This window comes from Anopheles coustani, chromosome 3 (genome assembly GCF_943734705.1).
Source record: "Anopheles coustani chromosome 3, idAnoCousDA_361_x.2, whole genome shotgun sequence".
Lineage (NCBI taxonomy): Eukaryota > Metazoa > Arthropoda > Insecta > Diptera > Culicidae > Anopheles > Anopheles coustani.
In genome coordinates this window covers 32,308,530-32,329,600 of record NC_071288.1, presented here as the reverse complement: position 1 = coordinate 32,329,600, position 21,071 = coordinate 32,308,530, and positions in this window count along the sequence as shown.

Here is a 21,071-nt window from a genome sequence, read left to right as displayed (position 1 = left end):
ATACATGTCCGTAAAAAGTCATATATCAAACACACTCACCAGACACAAACTTAAAACAATTTAAAGCAAACTGTGCGCCGAACTACATCCCTTTGAGTGGTAAGAAAAATTCATCGATAAAAACTCTCGTGCTGTACGCCGGTCAACCAAACACCGACGTGCCCCTTGATGCCGGGTAGTAAGAAAAAGCCCTCAAGTATGAATCCCCGGTGAACCAATTTCATAAACAATACAACACGACGTTTAGATGGCTTTTACAAAATCAAACTTTTTCTACAAGCGAAGATCGACCGAGCAAAAAATGAAGGACACACGCTGGTGAATGCGCTTTTCGAATGCTGTTTTGTTGAGAGATTATTTTTCCGGACCAGTGGCATTTTGCCGGGTTCGCTAAAACTTTTCCTCTGCCAACTGTCGTTGAAGAGGAAGAGATTGTAGCTTGTGTGAAGGAGGAAGGATAGGCTAGTTAGCGCTTCCCCGGCGCCTAATCCACTCCACGTAGTCCATGATGTAGGCACGCATTCATTCTCCATCTCCTTCATTCATCACTTTGTTAGCGGTTGAATTTCTCTTTAGGTGCGCATGCAAGGAAAGCAAACAAAACACACGCAATGATAACAAAACACGCCGAATGAATAAAGAAAAACAAGCAATTGACATAAAAAAGTAAAGCATTAAAGCAGCATAGTAAATTATTCTCATTAACAACACAACACAAAACAAGAAGAAAACACGCCGCAAGCATAACCCGGTTCGGTCAGACCCTCCCGGAGAAAATACGGGGTAGATCGGACGGGCAAACTATGTTGGAATGATGAGCAATGTAATGAATAAAGGATCATTATTACTATTACTTGCACTTTTGCTTACATTCGTCTTGGGATTGGAAAAGAAAGGGATGCGTTAACTTCGCTTTCGAAACACCGTTGTTCACTTTCGTGCAAGCAGTTTATCTACCGGCATTTGCCTTCCTATGCTATCGTCGGTGTGGCAGAATATTTGTGATAAAGCGATCTACTAACCCCTTCACTCTCTCGGACACATGCCCGCCAGGACAAAAGCGTACAAGCAAGTAATCGGGGTGCATTTTCGTCCGTCACTGTCCGGACATTATTAGCAGCGAAATGAAATAAATAAAAAAGAAACCTTTATAATCCGTCCATTTCTCATCTCGGCGGTTGTCAGTTGAATCTGACAACTGGCTAACAAGAAACGGGGTCTGTTGATTGAAGCAATACGGTAGCTGAAAGAAAGAAAAGAGAAAATTCAAATTAAAATAAAATAAGCAAATAAATCGAGCAAATCGAATTGCCATTTGCAACCGTCAGCGAAAAACCCCCGATTGGGCGGTAAATTCATTTCCATATTGCAATCAATTCATGTATACAGCGTCGTGGTTGGCTATGATTTTCCCAATCGAAATCGTCCTGTCAAGCGATGCTAGCAAAAAAATCCAGTTTCCCGACAGTGACTGAAATTGAAGAAGTGTTGTGAACCATCCGCACCAGACCGTTGCAAAGTGAGTGAGTGGTTTAAATTTCTATGAAACTAGTGATAATTTTCAAAACAAAACGAATGAATTCCCGGTAGGTATGGAACGATTTTTTTGTAACAATCGTTGGCTAACTTTTCCAAATCAATTTTGGAAACGACTTTCTTTTTTTGCACACAAACCCTCTCAGCTGTTGTCGGAATGAAAATCGCGCCAATCTCCTCATCGGTTATCAGGGAACGGAAGTATCGATTTGAAACACGATGGTAAGCTTTTGCGAAGTTTTAACGTAAACTCTAAACCAAAAAAATTGCGAAGACGCCATTCGGAAACACATCCGGAGAGTGTTTCCATGCCAACAACGGTTGGAAGCGCTTCTTCAGTGCCGACTGCGGCGTTTTGCTAGAAGATGGCGTGGAACTTCGTCTTTTTTATTTAATCTTCCTTTACCCCTTACGCTGAGAGCAAAGTTGGGCAATCAATTATTCGACGCGGGATGAAATGGGGACATTCAATGTCAACACCGTTGTCCAGAGCCAAAAACGGGGATGGCTCAGTTGAATCTTTTCTGTTCATTTCTTAAAGTTTGCTTGATACATTTGTTTCAAATCGGACGATTTACTTTTAATTTACGATTTCAACATGATATACGGTTCCACCGCACGATTGGTGAACAAAGTAGAAAAACTAGAGAAACTTCAAGGCAGGCAAAAGTATGCGCCGAACTAGCACTTCTACAGCCGGTATAAATTGTCGCTCTTAGAAAGTTCTGTTTCGAAACAATGAAGCAATCCCGGACACACATATCCGGCGGGTAGAAAAGCGTGCTAAGAAAACTTTCTTCCTAATCCGAACCTCTTTAGGGGGAGGCACCCGAAAGGAAAACAAGGGAATTGCTTTATTTATCACAGTACACTCAAATTCATCATCACTCTGTCAGCACCAGGGGCAGAACTGTTTGTTTCTGGTCGGTCTTCCGTTGGCTCCTGTCCTCTCTCCCTTTCCCCCAACCGATCCACTCCTTTGGAGTGTGTTTGATGACGTTACGGATTAGGTTTGGGAACTTGGACTGGAGCATCGGTTTCCGCACGACGAAACACACAGCCCCGGGGCAACCTGCGGGCTTCGGTTGTGTTTTGTGCACGGACCGTTTTCTGTGTGGTTGTGGATGTGTGTGCTTTTCGGGAGTGGCCACTTCACACGAGCTTTGCAAAGATCCAATGCCCGGAAAACGTTCCGCAGACGACGGAGTGGAGCGTTGATTTATGGTTTCCACTTAAGCCAAGTGAAAGACTCGGAACGGATCACAGACCAAGTGAGAGTGTCCTTGTACCCCTTGTGCCGTGTCCCGATGCACTGGCAATGCTTCCAAAAGTTTCGTTTGGATGTTTGGAAATAAATTTCCCATCGTTTTGAACGGCACGCTTTTGGCTCGCCATTGTTGCGGTTTTAGTTTCGGAACTGTTACAATTGTCAGTCGTGTTTTTCAAGGCTACCAAAGCAGAAGTAAGCTGGGGACATTTTCTTTCACCAAACAACTTCCCCCTGTTTTCTCCCTTGAAAATAGAACTCAGAACTGCTTTTTTGTTTCATAAAATAACGTTCAAATATTTCCCTTGTCACCGTCCTGCACCTTCATCATGCCAGCGGCACTAAAGATCACGGATGCAAAGCAAAATGCGGCAAAGACCTGAGCTTACCGGTATTGTATTTTCAGTATGAATATCAAATATTCCCAACCCGTAGCGTAAGTTTTCGTCGGGGCAGTTTTTGAAGTGGCCGGCACCGTCGAGCACATTGCATTTTCCCGTTGGCTATCCACTTTCGAGAACCGAGGACTCGGGAGTGCGGAAAGTCTCCGGAAAGGGGTAGGGTCAAAAGAAAAAGAAAACTCAACTCCTGATATTTCTTGTTTCAGTTCTGCGGTGGATTTGCAGTTCACATCCTCTGGCGAAACTCAAAACCCTCCTTGGACCCGGGCAGCTTTTGAACGAAACGATTCGACCCGAAAAATGCAATGGTCACTGGTGATTTGCTGGCCCCGCTAGCTCTGGGCGGGACATGAAAAGGGAAAATTGTACTCCTCCCTTCCAGGTGAGCCCCTTTTCTCAGTGATATTATATATCACATATATAATATTTGAATTTAAAGAGTGTTACGTTGTGACACCAGTTTCGAGAAAGGAAAAATTAGAAAAAGGAATTGTTGAAAGACAATTTTTCATCGAAATACTACTTGTTTGGTGATAGAATTGAGCTTTTCACATAAATTAATTTTGTTATTATTTAATATGTGCTACAGTTACATCTGTTTATAAAGCACAACGATTATCTTCAAGGACCTCACAGAATTATTTACATTTCTCATGAACGCACATTCGCCAACAACTTGCTAAACAAACGCGTAACACAAATATAGATCAGTTCCCACAAATCCCGAATGCTCGATTTTCAAACCCATTCACCACCATGTCGATTGGTTCGCTTTCGTGGTTTTGCTCGGTGACTCAATTAGTGGAATCCTTTCCCGCTTCAGTCGGTCAAGTCGCTGCGGTGTAGTAGGGTAATTCAATTAACCGCTCTAATCATTCCGATTTGCACATTTACCGGACGTGATCGGGTTCGGGGGAGGGGTTTCGGCGTGTCGAGTGCAAATTGCAATTGTTTGTCAAACATCTGAAACGCTGGGTCGAAATCCGGATGCGGTACGTTGTTAAACATTTGGTATAATATTTGAGTATATGGTTCACGCAAACATTGATGCGCATCGTCAAACATGCCTCAAACCATTTGGGTTATGAAGCATAGAGATTAGTGGTGGCAAATATGTCCCAAAGATGTACACTCGGTATTTCTTATTCTTAAGTTCCATCTGTTTTTATTTCCTTCTAGCTCATAACCTAGAAATACGAGTAAGATGTGTTTAGTTGTATTAGATAAATTGAATGATTATTAAAAAACATTACAAAAGATTTCCTTAGATGAGGTCATCCTTGTTTTCTTCGTGCGTTTATTGTATATATAACAAAATTGCCTCCTTAACATGATTCCTCACACCATTTGTTATAAAGATAATGCACTAACCTTGCGGCAGCTAATGGAAAAGTCGTAAAAAGTAGTCCATTTGGACGGTTTTTTTTTTCATTGTCGTTTTTTCACTTTTCCTCTACAGCTGGTCAACCAATCAAGAAACGATTTCTAGGAATGCATTAAAGATTTAAAGGTAAAATTGTGTGTCTCAATTAAGGTAGGTTTTTAAGTGTACCATAAAATTATCTTAGCCCCATCCTTACACGTTGAGTTTCTTCGAATGGTAATGAAACCATGGTGAAATATTAATATTTATGAGTAATTATTTAATCTGCTTGGTGCTTCGCTATTTATCTTCAATTTCACAGAAGATGAGCGCCAACGAAGTCGCATCAAAAGCACTTTAAAAAAACTTCGCGTTTCACAACTAATTGGAATTCGATGAAAATTTCCCTCCGTAGCTCACAGCGTAAAATAAAAATGAGCAGTTCGACTGCTCAAAGCTTGTGTGTTTCACAACGAAAGCTAATTACATTTCCATTGCTTGTGCTCGGTGGTAAACCTCTTCCCTCTTGCTTTCGTTTTACGCGACGGATTATGAAACCCGTTCTTGCGCCACGGAAATATTATCCTCGGGTTGCAGCGATCTGGTGAGAATCTGCTTACCTTTCATCGTTTGCGTGCAAATTTGCATTTGGCATTTATGGCCCTCGCTTTCCTCCAGTTGGGTGGAGCATAAGAAAATTCCTCTTTTCCCGATTGCACCAATGCCTATCGTTCATATTTTGGCTCCTTAAAGGACACGTCTTGGGTTGGGTATTTACCGATGCTAGACGATCCTGAGACGGGCAGATGGGCTCTGCTTTCCGTCACGCCAAAGTCGGAAAACCAGATGCGGTGCCAGCTGACGGGGTTTATTGTCTGAAATATTTAACCACACCAACCGCAGCGCATCCTTCGGGATGTGCGATGCAACTGCAAGCTGATGGTGAAAACGTTGTGCAAATATTTGACGAGTCGAGTGAGCGGAAACGGGATGAAAGATGCAAAGTACCATTTTCGCTCCACAAAATGTTTATCTACGTCGTGGAACTGTGTTTTTATGTTATTCAGACTCGAAGCGAGTGTGTAAATATTTTTCCAGATAAAGTGTGCATATTTCGCAGCTTAACTGATTCATCTTGTTTTGATACAAAATATATGGGACAAGATGGAAAGGAACGAAAAGCGACAGGGGAGTCGAACAAACATTCTCATCAACACCATGGCGAACAGCTGCAGCTGCGTTGTTACCTCCCTCCGTAAGTTGAGATTCATCAGGATCTACACACACCCGCACCCGTGGACGTGGTCGGGCGGATGTTTAGCATGCTCGGAAGGTGATATATTACCGGTTGGGAGCGTCGCTTGTTGCCTGCTTGTAAATTGTCTTGTTTCCTGTTCTGCATTTTACGAGCGCTATTTAATGATTCCGCACGCCTGTGTGCCCCCTCCTGAAACCCGCTGCGGAAGGCTTCGGTGTCTACCCTCTCCCAGCAACCGTCCGCAAGTTTCTGGCGTGGTGTAATGCACTGCCGCAATAAATGCCATTTCTCGCGTTATGGAGTGTTAATTGAAAATTATGTGTAAAGTTGGATGGATTTTTGCCCGTTTTTTTTTTTTTTGTAAAGTTGTGAATGATGTCCAATCATGCGTGATAAAATCCATGGTAATCAGGAGGCTTAACATGAAATATCTTGCTACTCTTTTTACATGAATTTGCATTTGATATGTTTTCGGAGGTAGATATTACGCTTATAGGGTTTTACTGTTTATACAAATCGTTTTAGTTTACTTTGAAAACCCTTTCGATAACATATTTTCTCTAATTAAATATTTGATATCTGATAGTTTTAAAATATTATGTTATAGTAAATTCACAGATTTTAAAAATTTTTCCAAAGTAAGAAAACATAATTTTATTGCTAAGATAACCTTTTCAGTTGGTTCAAATTACAAATTTACTGAAACTGATAAAGCTTTGCTCTGTACTATGCGATCAAAACTAACTATGCAAAATTTTAACTTATTGCTAATGAACAATACGCCTCTATCCTGATTTGTTGCTCAATGTGTATTCCAACTCACATTTCTAAGATCTTTTCTAAAATTTGAACTGTTATTTCGAAAAATAGAAATATTATTTTTAAAATTTTACTAAACTTGCTAGTTAATCTCCCAGGCTTTTTGCTGAAACTTTAATCAAAAAAGTGGCAATGGAAATCCCCACCCATCTGATAGTGCCTCACTTCAGGTGTGCTTCGGTTTGTGTTCCGTCCAAAAAACGAACCAAACGAAAACCATCCCCGGGCGTACGATTTGAACGCTTCGGAACATCATTTTGCTCTCCATTCGCGTCGTTTGTTTATGAGCACGCGTTCCACGCGTCGCAAAAATCGAACCAGATGAAGCGTAAACGTCCAATTCGTACGAGGCCGAGAGTCGGTGCCAAAAACAGGCAACCATTCAGTCCTCATGAGCGACGTGCCGGTCGGGATCGATCCGGTTCATAAAAACCGATGCCTCCCGGGTGCCATCAACACGGGGACAAAATCAATCTGTGCACTCCCGGTTTTTGGCCAGTGTATATTTTAGTTTAAATGCACTCCGGGCACTGCTGCACATGGTGATGAAAGTGGGATGGGTAGGGTTCTCTCGTCTGTCGACTTCGTCGAAATACCAAAACCCGAGTGGTGGGAGTGACATATTTGTAGAGTCGTCAAGGTAGAGTTTTGCATACGAGTGCCAGGTGACACATTGCGATGCGGAAAAGTATCCAGAGTGGCAAGTCTGGATGGATCCATGAATAAACAATCAGGCCTTCGACTGTCAGGATGATTTATACATCACTACTTTGGTGCAATTGATTGGTAATTTGAAGGAAGTACCTATTTTGATGTAAAATTAATGGAAACCGAATTGTTGGTTGCAACAAAACAGTGGAAGGCGTTAGTTGAAAATAATTGTTTCTACACTCTAATAACATTACCCTTGTGAAATGAAACGTTAGGTTGTCCATACATTGAATGTCAATGGTCGATGCAATATCAAATGAAATGCTTCTCGACCCACCCCAAGTGCTGAAATGCTGCTCGATCAATAAACGATTCAACGGGCTCTTCTCGGTACATACAAGCGCTCGCAAGCCCTCGCTAAATGTGAATAGGAATCGGATGTTTTGATCACCCAAAGCCGTTCGTTCACGCTCCGTTTTAAAATCAAAACTCAGGTGTTGTGCAGGTCCGAGTGCTCCACATTCAACGGTAAGTAAGATTAAAAGCTTTTTTGCCAGTTACGAGATCACAGCAACAGTCAACAAGTAAATTGGCGATGTCGAACGGACGGACGATGTCCAACATCCAGCGATGGCAATCGATACCTGGCCGTATTGAATGCTGATGCAGGCGAATGTTCTGCCATCGAACCGCGAAAACTCGCGTTTGCGGATTCGTGTTGGCTTCCGTCTGCCATTGCAAATGGCTGATGTATCCGAGGCGAGAGCGAAAAATGAAAAACGCGTTTGATGTGCAAAGCGCACTTCAAAGCGGCCGCTTGTGCACATTTCCCGAATGCAGTTTCTCTTCCATACAACGCTGTTCAAACGCACTTAATAAAATTGGGATGCATTCGATGCAGCTTGCTTTTCGTTACGTTGTTCAATGGTATAAAATAGACTTAGTTAAACTTGCAACATGGCTTAAGTTCAACATTCAACTTCATCGGGGTTAGGTAAAATGACCTCCTAAAGTAAAATAAAAAATATTTCATGGTCTTTCGTTACTCGTAAACCAACCAACCACTTCATACTTAACCGAAGCTTGCTTTTGCATTTGATTCAAAGAACCAAAAGTTTGTTAGTATCCTCCGCTTAATTGTGCTGAGCTAATTGTGTAGCTGTTTTCTTTCATGTCAGACTGCACACCTTCTCCGCGAACGACAAGAGAACATGAAAAATGTAGTTGCACACGATTGCCCTTTTTTCAAACGATTTTCTAACGTTTCTGGACAGGGGGTTTTCTTTTTATTTTATTTTAATTTCCTCTTTCTCGGGCCACACATTAGGATGAGCTCAGAACGGTTGGGAAAGGGTTTGTTAGGAAAAACACTTTGCATAGACCGGCGGACAAAATAACCACCAACGTGCGCCTGAGGTGGTCTATCGTTTCACGGGTTTTCATGGGTGAAACGCGAAGTGGCAGACAAAAACATTACAAGCTTTTCCGATGTTCAGCTTAGCTTCACTTCCAATCTGCTGGTGGAATTGTTTTCCAGGTCCTGCGGCATGCGGTACGTTTCGGGGGGTGTGGAGTGAGGCTACGAGAAAGTGCCGCTGGGGTCGAGTTTGACCCCTTCCACATCCACCCCTACTCATTGGTCGGGGTGGTGTCAACTGAAGCTTGTAATTTAAAACGTCACTGTTGCTCCCACACATCCGGTGGAGCTCTTGGGTTCGGTTGACGGGGACCGGCTGCTTGGGTTACACGATCTACGCCAGCTAGAACTCGGTGGAAGTGTTTTTCGATGTAGTGCTGTTGTTGTTATAGCTCGTGGCTTGATGCTGTTTTTCCTCCTTCACAACAATGCTTCTGACAATGTTGCAAGTGTTTTATTCTAAGCTGCCCGACAGGCACTATTTTCCCGCCTTCCCTTCGTTCGGCTCGAACTTTTTTCATTCCAAATTAACCGAATGGAAAGTTCCTGCTTGAACTTGTGAGTGTTTCTGCTAAAGCTCCTTTGTAAGCAGAATGTACTTGGTATGAAGCGAATGCTTCACAAGCGATCGTGTCGTTCGGATGCTTTATCATTACAGATGCTCTTTACCCAACGTACATACGTGATTTTCCACTGGAATGCAATTTATTTATTGAAAACCAGTTTAGGTCGAAATGTAGCGAAAGGATTAGCTACGATTGTTCTCCTAATGTGGTTACTTTTTCAATACTGTTTTGCAGTTCAAATGCATCAACAAAAGAAGATCTCAACGTCATTAACATTGCTCTGCTTTTCATTTTTTTTTTTCACCTCATTGCGAATGGTTTTCTACTATGTTGTCGCTGGTTGAAAACCGTTTCCGTTGTTACCCGAGTATTGCACGAAATTGAATTACATCGGTTTTTATCCATCCTTTCTCACAACTGAAATGAGAAAAGACACAACAGCCGGAGTGACTGTTCTAGGGAAGCTTGTTTTGTTTTCTACTCTAAAAAATATTCCTAAGGAAGAAAAATGTTTGAAAAGTAAACAAAATGGACATTCTTTTCGTTGCTGTAGCGTTAGAAAGCGGTTTATTAGGATACACCTTTCCGACTTGGAATGAAATCCAACGGTTAATGCTCGAAAGGAATGCCGGTTTGTAGATTTGGATTATGTTTGAGCCATCTCACGAACATCATTGCAACAAACCTTTTTATAAAGTTGTTTTAAGGTTAATCAGAGCCGTAGGGATGTCTTACGGCGAGTCTCTTATTGCATAATTTGAATTTCTTCGAAATGTGCGAGTATGCCTAGTTGAGTTTTAAAACTGAGCGTATTTTTTAGAAGCAACCACAATTTAAAAAACCAAGGAGCAAGAAAACTGTCTCTGTTAATTATGACTTATGACTAACTTTACATTTTTATGTTACTCTCCTTCTTATAGATTATTTCTGTAAAACTTTGAGTAACACAGTTATTTCTTTCACACCAAAACTATGCATCTTTAACGTATCTACTAATTGTATAGTTAAATAATGCATCCCTCCTAAAGCGTGTTTCATCCAGGTGTCCGTGTGAAATGAATTTATTACTTAGCTGCTATGATTAATCACTGTACCAACGGATGCTGTCGCGGCTAGTAATGTGACTAGTCCGGGGATCGTTAATTTCTTCCCCACATGCCCACGCGCACCGCACGGGATGGCGCAACGGAAGTGACGTTGTCCATGTTGTCCGTGTCGCGTCCATCATTGCGACGATGTTTGGCACCGATTAATCACGCACCATTCCAGTGCTACTAGGTTTTCACACTGATTCTTGTTGAATCACGTTAAACACGGAAATGGTAACGCATTGCTTACGACAAGTTTTGAGTAAGTGTTCGAATGCATAGTTTTAATTTTACCCAGAGATTCAGTTTTGGTTCATCTCAAAAGCATAAAGTTTGTCTCCTTTTGAACGTATTATTCAATTTCTTCTTTCAAATGTTACTGAATCAAAACATTTGCAAATTAAAATCAACTTACATCTCAGTGTCTTGTTACACTCTCAAGTATAAACTCGATCATGAAGAGATTAGCATACTCTGCTAGTCATTCCTAGAATCCCAACTAATCTATACCTCCCTCAGCGCAACGATTGATATTCTCCAAAGTGTAAGCACTCATTAAATCATAATTGATGAGAAAAATTGAAGACAGGAACATTCGATCATGATACGGAAAGCGGTGCGACGGAATTGATTGAATGCTAGGTGACAATGGAAATTCACACACGACACCGCTGTTGGTTCACCGTTAGCTTTGTGATTGTCTCACCATGGAAAACCGCAATGATTTTCCTGGTATCACACCATTATCGCACTCTTGTACTTCACAGTGTGATGCGGGAGTTTTCCATTTCCATAACGACAATCAGACCTACCTGCTCAGTGCGTGTTACTGATGGTGACTACACCTTTTCCATAGAGGTTCGCGGTTAATGCTTTCTCCGTCGCGTGTTAAACGAAATGGGCGTATATCTACGGAAAATTACTGGTGCGAAAAGTTGTGTGTTTCGAAAAGCTAACGTTAGATCAATTGACATACATTGAAGTAATACTGGTACCTTACCAGCCCGTTTTAACAATTATTCGCTTCAGAATTATGTTTTATGTAAGTTTGTTTAATTTGTTGTAATCACTTGATTGCACTTGCTTGCCTTCTTCACTGGTTGCCTAGGAATCCACCATATCTTTGTTCGCCCATTTTCCGGTATCGGTTGCCTTTTTCCTGCCCAACGGCAAATATCTCTCTGCACCGGAAACGGTCTATCGATCGGTTGTTTTGTGACTGCTGCACTGGAACGATTGTATGCTGCCTTTCGGGAAGTTCTTAGTGTCAGGCAGATGCGTACCCAATCGAACAAAGATGATTTAGAACCCGATTGAACCGCGACTTACTAGTTGCCATTTTGATAACCAACAACGAGGCAATAAGTTGTTCTAATGGCCGTTCGTTCTAGGGAGACAAAGTGTGAACGTGGTTGGTTTAGCGTTGGTTGGCAACGCTTTTTGTTGGTGTTGGTGGTGGTTTGATTGTACTTGACAGCATCGTTACTCCATTTAACCGCATGATGACTGATTATAACGCATCAGTGACTTAAGGAGTAGTTTTTGTCAACGACTGAATTTGAATGTGGTTAATGAGTTTGAGTGAAAACGGTAGCAAAAATCTAAACTGAACCATTTTGCTGATCCATCTGCAGTCATCATGTTGTCGTGCGTGGCAAAGTGTTAAACCCCAGCGTGATGCATTGTGTGGTTTTCAACATAAACATATACAACAGTTTTCGGAAAATGGGATCTGCTGAAAAATTATAGTTTGAAAACCACAATAGCTTATTAATACTGCTATAATTATTTTTGATACAAATAAATTAACTCAGTGATCGAAGACGTAGGAGTATTTATGTATTTTCATAAATATTTTGAAATATGATTATATCAAATGAAAATAATTGAAAATGTTTGTGCATCTCTAGAAGTTGCCTTTCGTGTTGTTTGTTTCATGTACTTAAACAAACTTCATTTTAGATGATAGTTTTTGCCGTCATATAAAAACTTTCACAACCAAAGGAAGACTGTGAGAAAATACACAAAAAGCAAGACTCATCTTCTCTTCGGAATGACTATCATTTTATTTAGAAAACAAATGTGCCAAGCATTCTATTTAGCTAAGAAGTGCTACGCACGCTTTCGGTCGACCATTAGAACACAGAAAACATTTAACGATACCAATTAGTGTTAATGATCCTGAATGTTTTTGTCTCTTTCTGAACCGTGGGTATATCGATCTCTCCCCCTTGGTTCCCATTTCTGTCGTGAAGCGTGTCAAATCATCAAGCCTGTAATTGTCTTACGATGTAAGATTTACGCTTCGCCGTTGTTCGCCTGTGAGAAAAACTTCGCTCTGGTTGTGAGCAGATAGATTTACCTGAAGTTATTTGTAGCGACTATTTTGATTATTTTATCACTCATGCGACTAAGGAAAAATTCAACCAAATACGAGTTAAACATGAGAACAAATGACCCAGGCAATCCCGAGAATACATTTGCTAAGGCAAAACAATCCTTGGACAGTATCGCCATCGTTGCGCTTATTTTATTGTTTCATTCTACATTTACATGTACATTAAACATCGCGTATAAATTGAGCATGTCCGTGTATGGAAATCCAAAATATGGCCATCGTTTATTACGCACGATAAGCGTTTGTCTGGAGGTCATTTTGCATTCCGATCAGATTTAGGTGTTGTAGCGGATCGATTTACGATTGCCCCCACGGTCGATAAGATCGGATGTGCTAACCTTTGCGAACGAATACCTCACGTTTGAATTTTGAGCATGAATCAACCAACCTTCACAGCACTGAACAAACTCGGGGAAATGTATCATTTTTGAGTAAAGTTAAAAATTGAGGAAAACTAAGACAAAATCTCTTTTCCATTCTAACAGAGAGCAGTTCATTTCAGTTTATGAGACAGTTAAGGAAAGATCAAACAACTGAAAAAAACTGCCCTTCAAACAGGACGCTCTTTCAATCGAAGCCTGCATAATCCTTCTTAAACATCACGCCCAATTTTTTTTTGTGTTATTGAAACTAACTTCGGCTGGAATGATCTCTTAAATCTCTTCTCCGCCTTCCGTCGCGTTGACTGGGTAATGTTGAAAAACTTTTCACCTGCCACAGATACAATCTTCTTCTTCCATTCCCGCCTATGCCTTGGCAATGGTTTTATGTTTTTGTTTTGTTTTCTTTTTCTGTGGCATGCTGTCGTGTGAGACTAAGTGGTTTCATTATTGTTCTATGTCTTCCAATATCCCATAAATCCTGTCACCGGTCTTAAAATAGTGTCGAATTGTTGAATGGAAATTATAAAGAAGTAAAACTAAAAGAAAGCGTAAAATCATATCAAATAGAAAATAAGTAGCTTTAAAAAGAATTTCTTTTCACTGACGGCAAAATAAAGTCAAACAATCGATTGCGGAACGCAACCCAGATTGGTAACTCATCGGAGAGGATTCCACGTTACCCGTGCCACCTCGTGGCAATTATTGAATACGGTAAGTTCAAACTCAAAAACAAAAACAACGTTAAAATATGTCTTTGCCAGCCCATCTAGCTGTCCAAGTGGCTTTTGATAACACGCTAACACTTTACGCACGGCTTGTTTACAACCCGAACCGATGGTCAGGGTTGGCCGGGGTCAACAACTTTTACTGGCTGAAAATGACCAACAATAATTCAGGAACCAGTAGCGCACATGCTGCCCGTGATCCTTGGAGGTTGGTTCGATGTTCTGGCTTGTAATGGAGGTTGCAATGAATTATGGGTGGAAGTTTGCAAATTAAATGCCTAACTTCGTGCTTCAACCTGCGGTAACGATGGGTACGGCTGGAGGCAACAGTATCGAACTACGGTACCGAAAAATATTTATTACTAATTAATGTTGGAGTTCAGGATGATGGGAGAATATAGCGATAAGACCAAAGGGTCTTTGAAAAGTATGCGAAGTTATGTGGTCAAATTTATCAACAACGACGTATTATGTCAGAGCAATCACGTGTCCTGTTTTTACTCTACTATTGCGTTATTCGTTTGACGTTCTATACACAAGCTGCCAGTAAAATTAGAGAAGTTGTCTCCGTTTTTTTTTTCTTTTAATTTTGATCCCCCTCAAATATGCAGATGACAAGAAAACGTTTCATGACGGTTGATGAAATTAATGACAATAGCGTGAACCAATCAAGAAAATACTGTGGAATGCAAAGTCAGACTTTCATCCTGCAGTACACAAAACAACAGACAAGAGAACGAAGAAAATAACGAAGGTCTATCTCGTAAAAAAATGGAACACATAGTAATTTGTATGCAAATTTTTGGCGCCAATTAAATTTTTCTGCTGGATCTGCAGATGCTTCGTTTTCTTACCTTTCTCTTCCAGTTCAGTTTATTGAGAGCGATAAAGGTAGAAAGCAAAACCTAGTCATTTTATTTAAAATCGATTTTGATTAGCTTTCAAAAATTAAACGAAAAAATAATCCATCACTGGCATGCGAGGACTAACTTTTTAATCTTCATTATAGTGAGTGTTCTGGACAGGTTTTGTTCTCTTGATTGTATGTTTTACTAGAACACAATGTTTTACTATTTTTAAGTTTCGTTAATCTTGTTGGATTTCATGGTCCCTCAGGAGGCTAATTAGTAACATTACACAGAATAACTAATCATGGTAGTAAAAGGAGATAGCATTAGGCGAGTTTTAATAATTTTCCAAATTCTCTGTGTTTCTTACACTAGGTGTGTAAGTAGAAAAAATTCAATACAATGCCTAGCGTGTGCAAGTATGGCACTTCCTTTCCCACCAAGAAGCGCAAGGTGCGAGAAAGTATTTCTTCTTCAGGATGAAGAAAAAAGAGACATACTGTAGTCCGGAAAAACCGCTTATAAGGTGAAGGGGATATTCTCTACCAAGACAGAATGATGACTTCAATGTCACCTTTGTTCAATACTGGCAGCTTTTCGTTGCTATTTTTCAATGTTTTTTTATGTTGATCGCTTCAATTACAAGATGAAACACTGTTTGAAGTTAGGAAGCGGGTGAAGCACGTACCGTAGACATAGAAATCGGGTCTTACGGATTTTTCGCAGAGATAGCTTCGATTAAGAAAGGTGGATTTTTTCAATGAAAAAATTGAGGAACGAGAATATTTCAATCCTATTAAATAATGCTTTTGCTGAGTATTTCAGAATGCAACTCATGCTTTTGAAACCACTTGAATTTTGATATACGGTTATTAGATTATGTTTACTTAAGTCAACTTTTATATTCACTCAATTTGAGACTACTCAAAACCAACTGAAAATTTATGAATGAACGCTCTTTCAGTACAGTGTGAACTCGGGTTTTATCCTGTTTTCAAACATCGAGAGACAAACAAACACACACCAAAATAACTGTCGTAGTCGACAGACTAGTGTTTGTGTTCAAGTATTTCCCCTCCATTCATTCGAAAGCCGAAGAGTATTCGACTTTCCCCAGGCTTCATTCGCAATTTCTGTCAATTTTCGGCAGCAAACAGATGAGTTCATGAGTTGTACTCTCCTTATGAAGCGAAAAGGATTTAGTAATGTTTCAGCCCTGCTCCTATTTTTTAATGATGAAATCCAGCTTCATGTTGGATGATATTATCATAACAAAGTGCCGATCCGTAAACTTTTCATACGTCTATAACGAGACTGAGGGATTTCGGTCCACCCAGAAACCCAGATTGGAGGACGTGGAGAAACTGAAAAACTTGTCCAATGGAAAAGTTTACTCAGTCAAGTGGAACCTCTCACCAAACGAGGAACTCAAACATGGAGCAGCGACATGTTTTTTATGCAGCAGCTCAACGCTAGACGGCACGGAAAATCATTTGTAATGATCGTCATACTTCATGCTAAAACACCTTCAGGATGCTCTAACGTGTTTGTCTAGGGTAGACACTCTCCGTTGGTGAGTTATCCCAGATTCGTCTGTTGGAGAATGAGATGTAGCAGCAGCTACGGGGCTACAACATTTCTTACGATTTGTTAGCCTCTTCTTCGGCTCCAAGTTGGGTTAGGTCAATACTAGCTCATGCCCTTGAAAGCATTTATGACGATAGCAAGTCTTCCGTAGTACTTTTTTATGTTAAGGATGGCATCTCCACTCTTGTTAGACTTTTTTCCCTCCGTACTCACGCCTCGGCCCAACATTCAATGGGGAGAGTGGGGTTAAAACATTTGAGAACGATAAGCACCAGAACCGTAACGAATCACTGCGAACGTGATGGATTGATTGATGTGATGAGGCGTAAGTAACGCTCGGGATAGGCAAACGGTTGTCATAGGCTTGTAGGAATCAAGTAAATGGCCAAGTTCGTTTGATAAATGCTTCATACGTGTCGTAAGGGAAACCAAGAGAGGTGAGAATATTTAATTGGGTGTAAATCGCTACGATAACCGTTTTATCCGTATGTTGGGTAATTGTTTTATTTATATAAGGCACAAGAAAAATTGTTAGATAATCGATTTGGTTCAATTCAAATTCACTGTTTTCACCAGCGAAACGCCGTCGGAAAACTCTTGGGCCTACTCAAACATCCATTCGGTCTCCATTATCAACCCGACAGCTTCCGCTGATGCTTTTACTGTCCACTTTCCACGGTCCGATGATGTGTTACGGTCGCAAATGTCTTTCATCGTCAACGTGTCACCCACTCAATAGGTCGGTTGGGGTTCCTTTACGGGCTACGTGTCACTGAAAAGTCCATTGGCCAAGAAAGCTTCCCGTTGATGCTGTCAGTTCTAGACACATTTGTTTTTTAAGTTCGATTCGATTTAAAAAGTTTATGTTATTTGCCACCAAGGGTTTCTGAGGAAACCTCTCATTTGAAACCATTTTTTCAAAGAGTTGTTGCGTTGAATGGGACGCGATGGACAGTTCGATACGTGAGGGTGCGATTATGGTTGCTTAAATGGGCGACATTGGTTGAAAAGGTTCTCTAAAGGAAGACAATATCTAAGACGGCCTTCAACGAGCACATCTAAGAAGATGGTCGTTTGCTTTCGAGGACCATTTAACACCATTTTTGCCAAATTTTATCCTAGTACGTGTCATTATAACAAACCCTATATGCTTAAAACAATAAAAAAATGACCAAAATCGTATGTTTTTTAAAGGAAGATGTGCCAAAAACACCCTCACGTAAAAAAAGAGTGTTTACAAACTGCGATAGCACGAATCGACAATGTCTGTTCATATTCCCACAATTATTTATCGTACTTCGGCACGGATGCCAACCGTTTACTTGTTTTTCGGTGCACCATCCGATGCGGACGCATTCGAATTAAGCGGGTATGGGGCTTTGACCAGGAAACCCTATACTGGCACATAAATCCTTGTCTGGGAGGCTCATTTTTCATGAAAACTCCTGCCGACTACCGTCCAGAACCACCGGGACCCCCATCTGCCGGTTGAAAGTGTTAAAAGTACCGGGCGCCTCCATCGGGTGGTTTGTCCGCGTTCGGTAGACTCCCCAATTTCTAGGGATTTTACTTTCATCAGTAACGCCACCGTACCGATGATGCTATGTATATGTGTTCGTCTGTGTGAATGTGTGTGTACGTACACCCGCAAAGAGCAGATGGTCCCGAATAGAGTTGTTCAGTTTTGCCCGAAGGATGCTCTCAGAAGTCCTTGAAAAGGGTCCAGCGTTAAATAATGTGTGGCTCGAACCAACTAGTTTTGGTTTCGCCGAATCAACCTATCAAATTTGGTTGTAGGCGTAGATTTCCTAATCATGCAGCAGAGTGTTTCCTTTTTGGTTGAAACGATAAGCTATCGTGCGGGAGGTATACACGACCGTCAGGATTTTGGCGCACGATGGTGGAGTAGATGGTGTTAACATTTTCATTTGCGTTGGAACTTTATTAAGCGTTGACACATTGGTAAAGTGGAACAGATTACCGACTTCGATCTTCGAATTGGGTTAGTTGTTAGAAAAATAGAATGCTTAAAGAATTCTCATTTGTCGATCGGAGAAACTTTTCCTGACCGATTTATGGAATGCATCACAGTGAAAATACTTTCGATAAGAAATTAGTTTTCTTTTTCGCAATATGAGATGCGGCGACGAGCAAATTGTTAAATGCTGTGATCATTCTAGTAAATTACACAAAGGCCTTTTGCCCTGTCACACACTTTCAATTTGCAATTCCAGAACTTCTGGTCCATTTTCTCACGTCAGTCGTAATCGATGGCCACTGTTGGACGCGAGGGAGGAATTGACGTCGCGAAAATGTTTCTTGGCTATGGGAAGAGACACTTGTACGTCGTCGTTACGATGGAACTCAATTGTCTTCACGAGATGTTTTTTGTCGGTTTGTTTCAAACAAGGCTTTGTAAGTTCACAGCCTTGGAATTTCATTCTATGCGATTAGTAAGAAATACAGGAATTTGTCCAACGAAACCAATGGAAATAAAGTAAAGAACAAAATGATTAAGTAGAAAAAATTTTCAGGCTTACGAATTTCCGGACATAGACGAATGATGTTCCGTAGTAGATGTTTTTGCGGTTTTTTGTAAATTGGCTTGCAAAATACTTTTTGACAAAATGATACAGAACCCGTCATTTTGGTGGCGAAAATACCCGGTCTGCGTAGCCAGTTTCATGCTGTAGGGTATGAAACTGAAGCGAAATTAGGGACTGGTCAATAGAAAATGAACATTAGAACTCAATATCGTATGACATAGATTTTAGTATGTCTGTTCAGATCTATTGACTCGGGTGTAAGACACAACTTGATGATTTCGATTCAAATTAATTCACTTCTATCAAACTAGATGTCATGCTGTTCTAGGTCTAACATTAAAGGCGTTTTAAACGATTGCAACTTTCACTTAACAGCAACTGTCAAACACTCATTTCACTCATGTGAAACCCAACTTAGCACGTCTAAACGCGAAATAAACAAACAATTTGAGTTGCGCAACTAAAATTTCACTTAACGTAGCCGGGCTGTACATTTCTTTCACAGCAATGAAAGTTTCTTGACAGCTCGTGCAACTGACAGATTTCGAAGGCGTCAGCAGTATAAAACCATTTAAAATGATCGTTAAACGAAATAATCAAAGTCGTTTTATGCGATTTAAGTTCACTTTCATGATTCACAACGCTAAATGAGTATTAATATTAATTTTAGAGATGAAATAATACAGCTCATTTACAATTCTACATAGTTTGTTTACCGACTCATAATTGCCGGTTGACAGTTGGCGTTAATTTGTTGTGAGTCGTGTAAACGCGTGATGCGTTCGGAAACTTTCAGTCCACTGAAATGACGACGACTGAAAGTTTCTCTTGCATGAAAGTTGCTGTCATTTATCTGCAGCTTTAGAAACATTTCTCTTTTAATCAAGCTCTAAAGGTGTCCACTCATTGCCGATAGAATTAATTAGTAAACCTCTCTGAAGTATCCCCGCTGATTGATTAATTTTGTTTCCAAAGCTTCTCCCGATGATCTCTTCATCATAGGGAAAAAGAAAAAAAAACCCTAAGTGTGCCCAGTTGACATGTCTCCGACGTTCGGACTTGTCGCAGTCAATTTAGGGAAATTGACTCCTCAAGTCACACGCTGATGACCGTTTGTGAAATCGTCCTTCCCCTGTATTTAAACTCGCACTCGAGCAAACACGCTGAAGAAGTGCTGGGAATCAGGTCCTCCCTTAGTTGAATGGACGCTGGGTGTGGACGGTTATTTTCCGAATGTAACGGGTATGCTGCTTAATGCTACACATGGTTCACATATCGATTTAAGTTTTTACAGCGCTTTGAGCTGCTTCACTTTGCCATCAAGCGATAAAATGATTGGACGGGTTACGAGTATAGAAAGTTTTATTTCAATTTGGTTTAAAACCGAATCACTTTTTATTGTTCTGTTTGATTTGTGTAGTAATTTAAAAATATGTTAATGCTTTGAGAAAATACTCAAATCCTTAGTTATTAAAATGCAATTTCAATGTGTAAACCGATTTGTTGCACAGTTGGCTTGCTTCGCAAGGATTGCTAAACTTTGTTCTACCGATTAGACAAACTATATCGTGTTGTACGTTTTACGTAGTATACTTTGCTGAACTGTGAGATGGTAAACAAATGCAAACAAGGTTCAGAATTGGTATGGATGAGTAACATGAACCTTCTTGCTGAGAAACAACACTCCTTCGGAAACAATCAATTAAGCACTTCGAATAAACTTTACCCGGAAGTTTGCTTCCATGCGCCATCGTGAAACATAAGACGAAGAGTGCCAGGTCAACAGATGGAGCAAATCGTGTTGTATCGGGGCAATTTCGGAAATCTGGACAAATCCAAATGCAGCCTCGTAGTGACAGCTGGTGCTTTGTCCGCTCGATAATTGAATGAGCCTAAAGAGTTGTTTGAATCTCATTGCGAAGGGATCGATGCGTAGATCTGATTGGCATGGATTATCACGTTAGTCGAACAGTTCATTGGCGAGCTGGTCATTACTAACTCAATCTAGGTCAGCACGAGAGCAAAGTTCGTAGTGAACGATAAAAGCAGATTTCATTGACTTATGCCATTAGCCGTTAAGATGTTCACTGATTGGTGTAACTATTTACAAGTAACTAGAAAAATATCTGCTAGCGATAGATTTAGTAATGAAAGGGTATCAGAAATTTGCATGTAGTCCCAGAGACGGATTCTTATCTTAATTTTGAAACTTTATCCT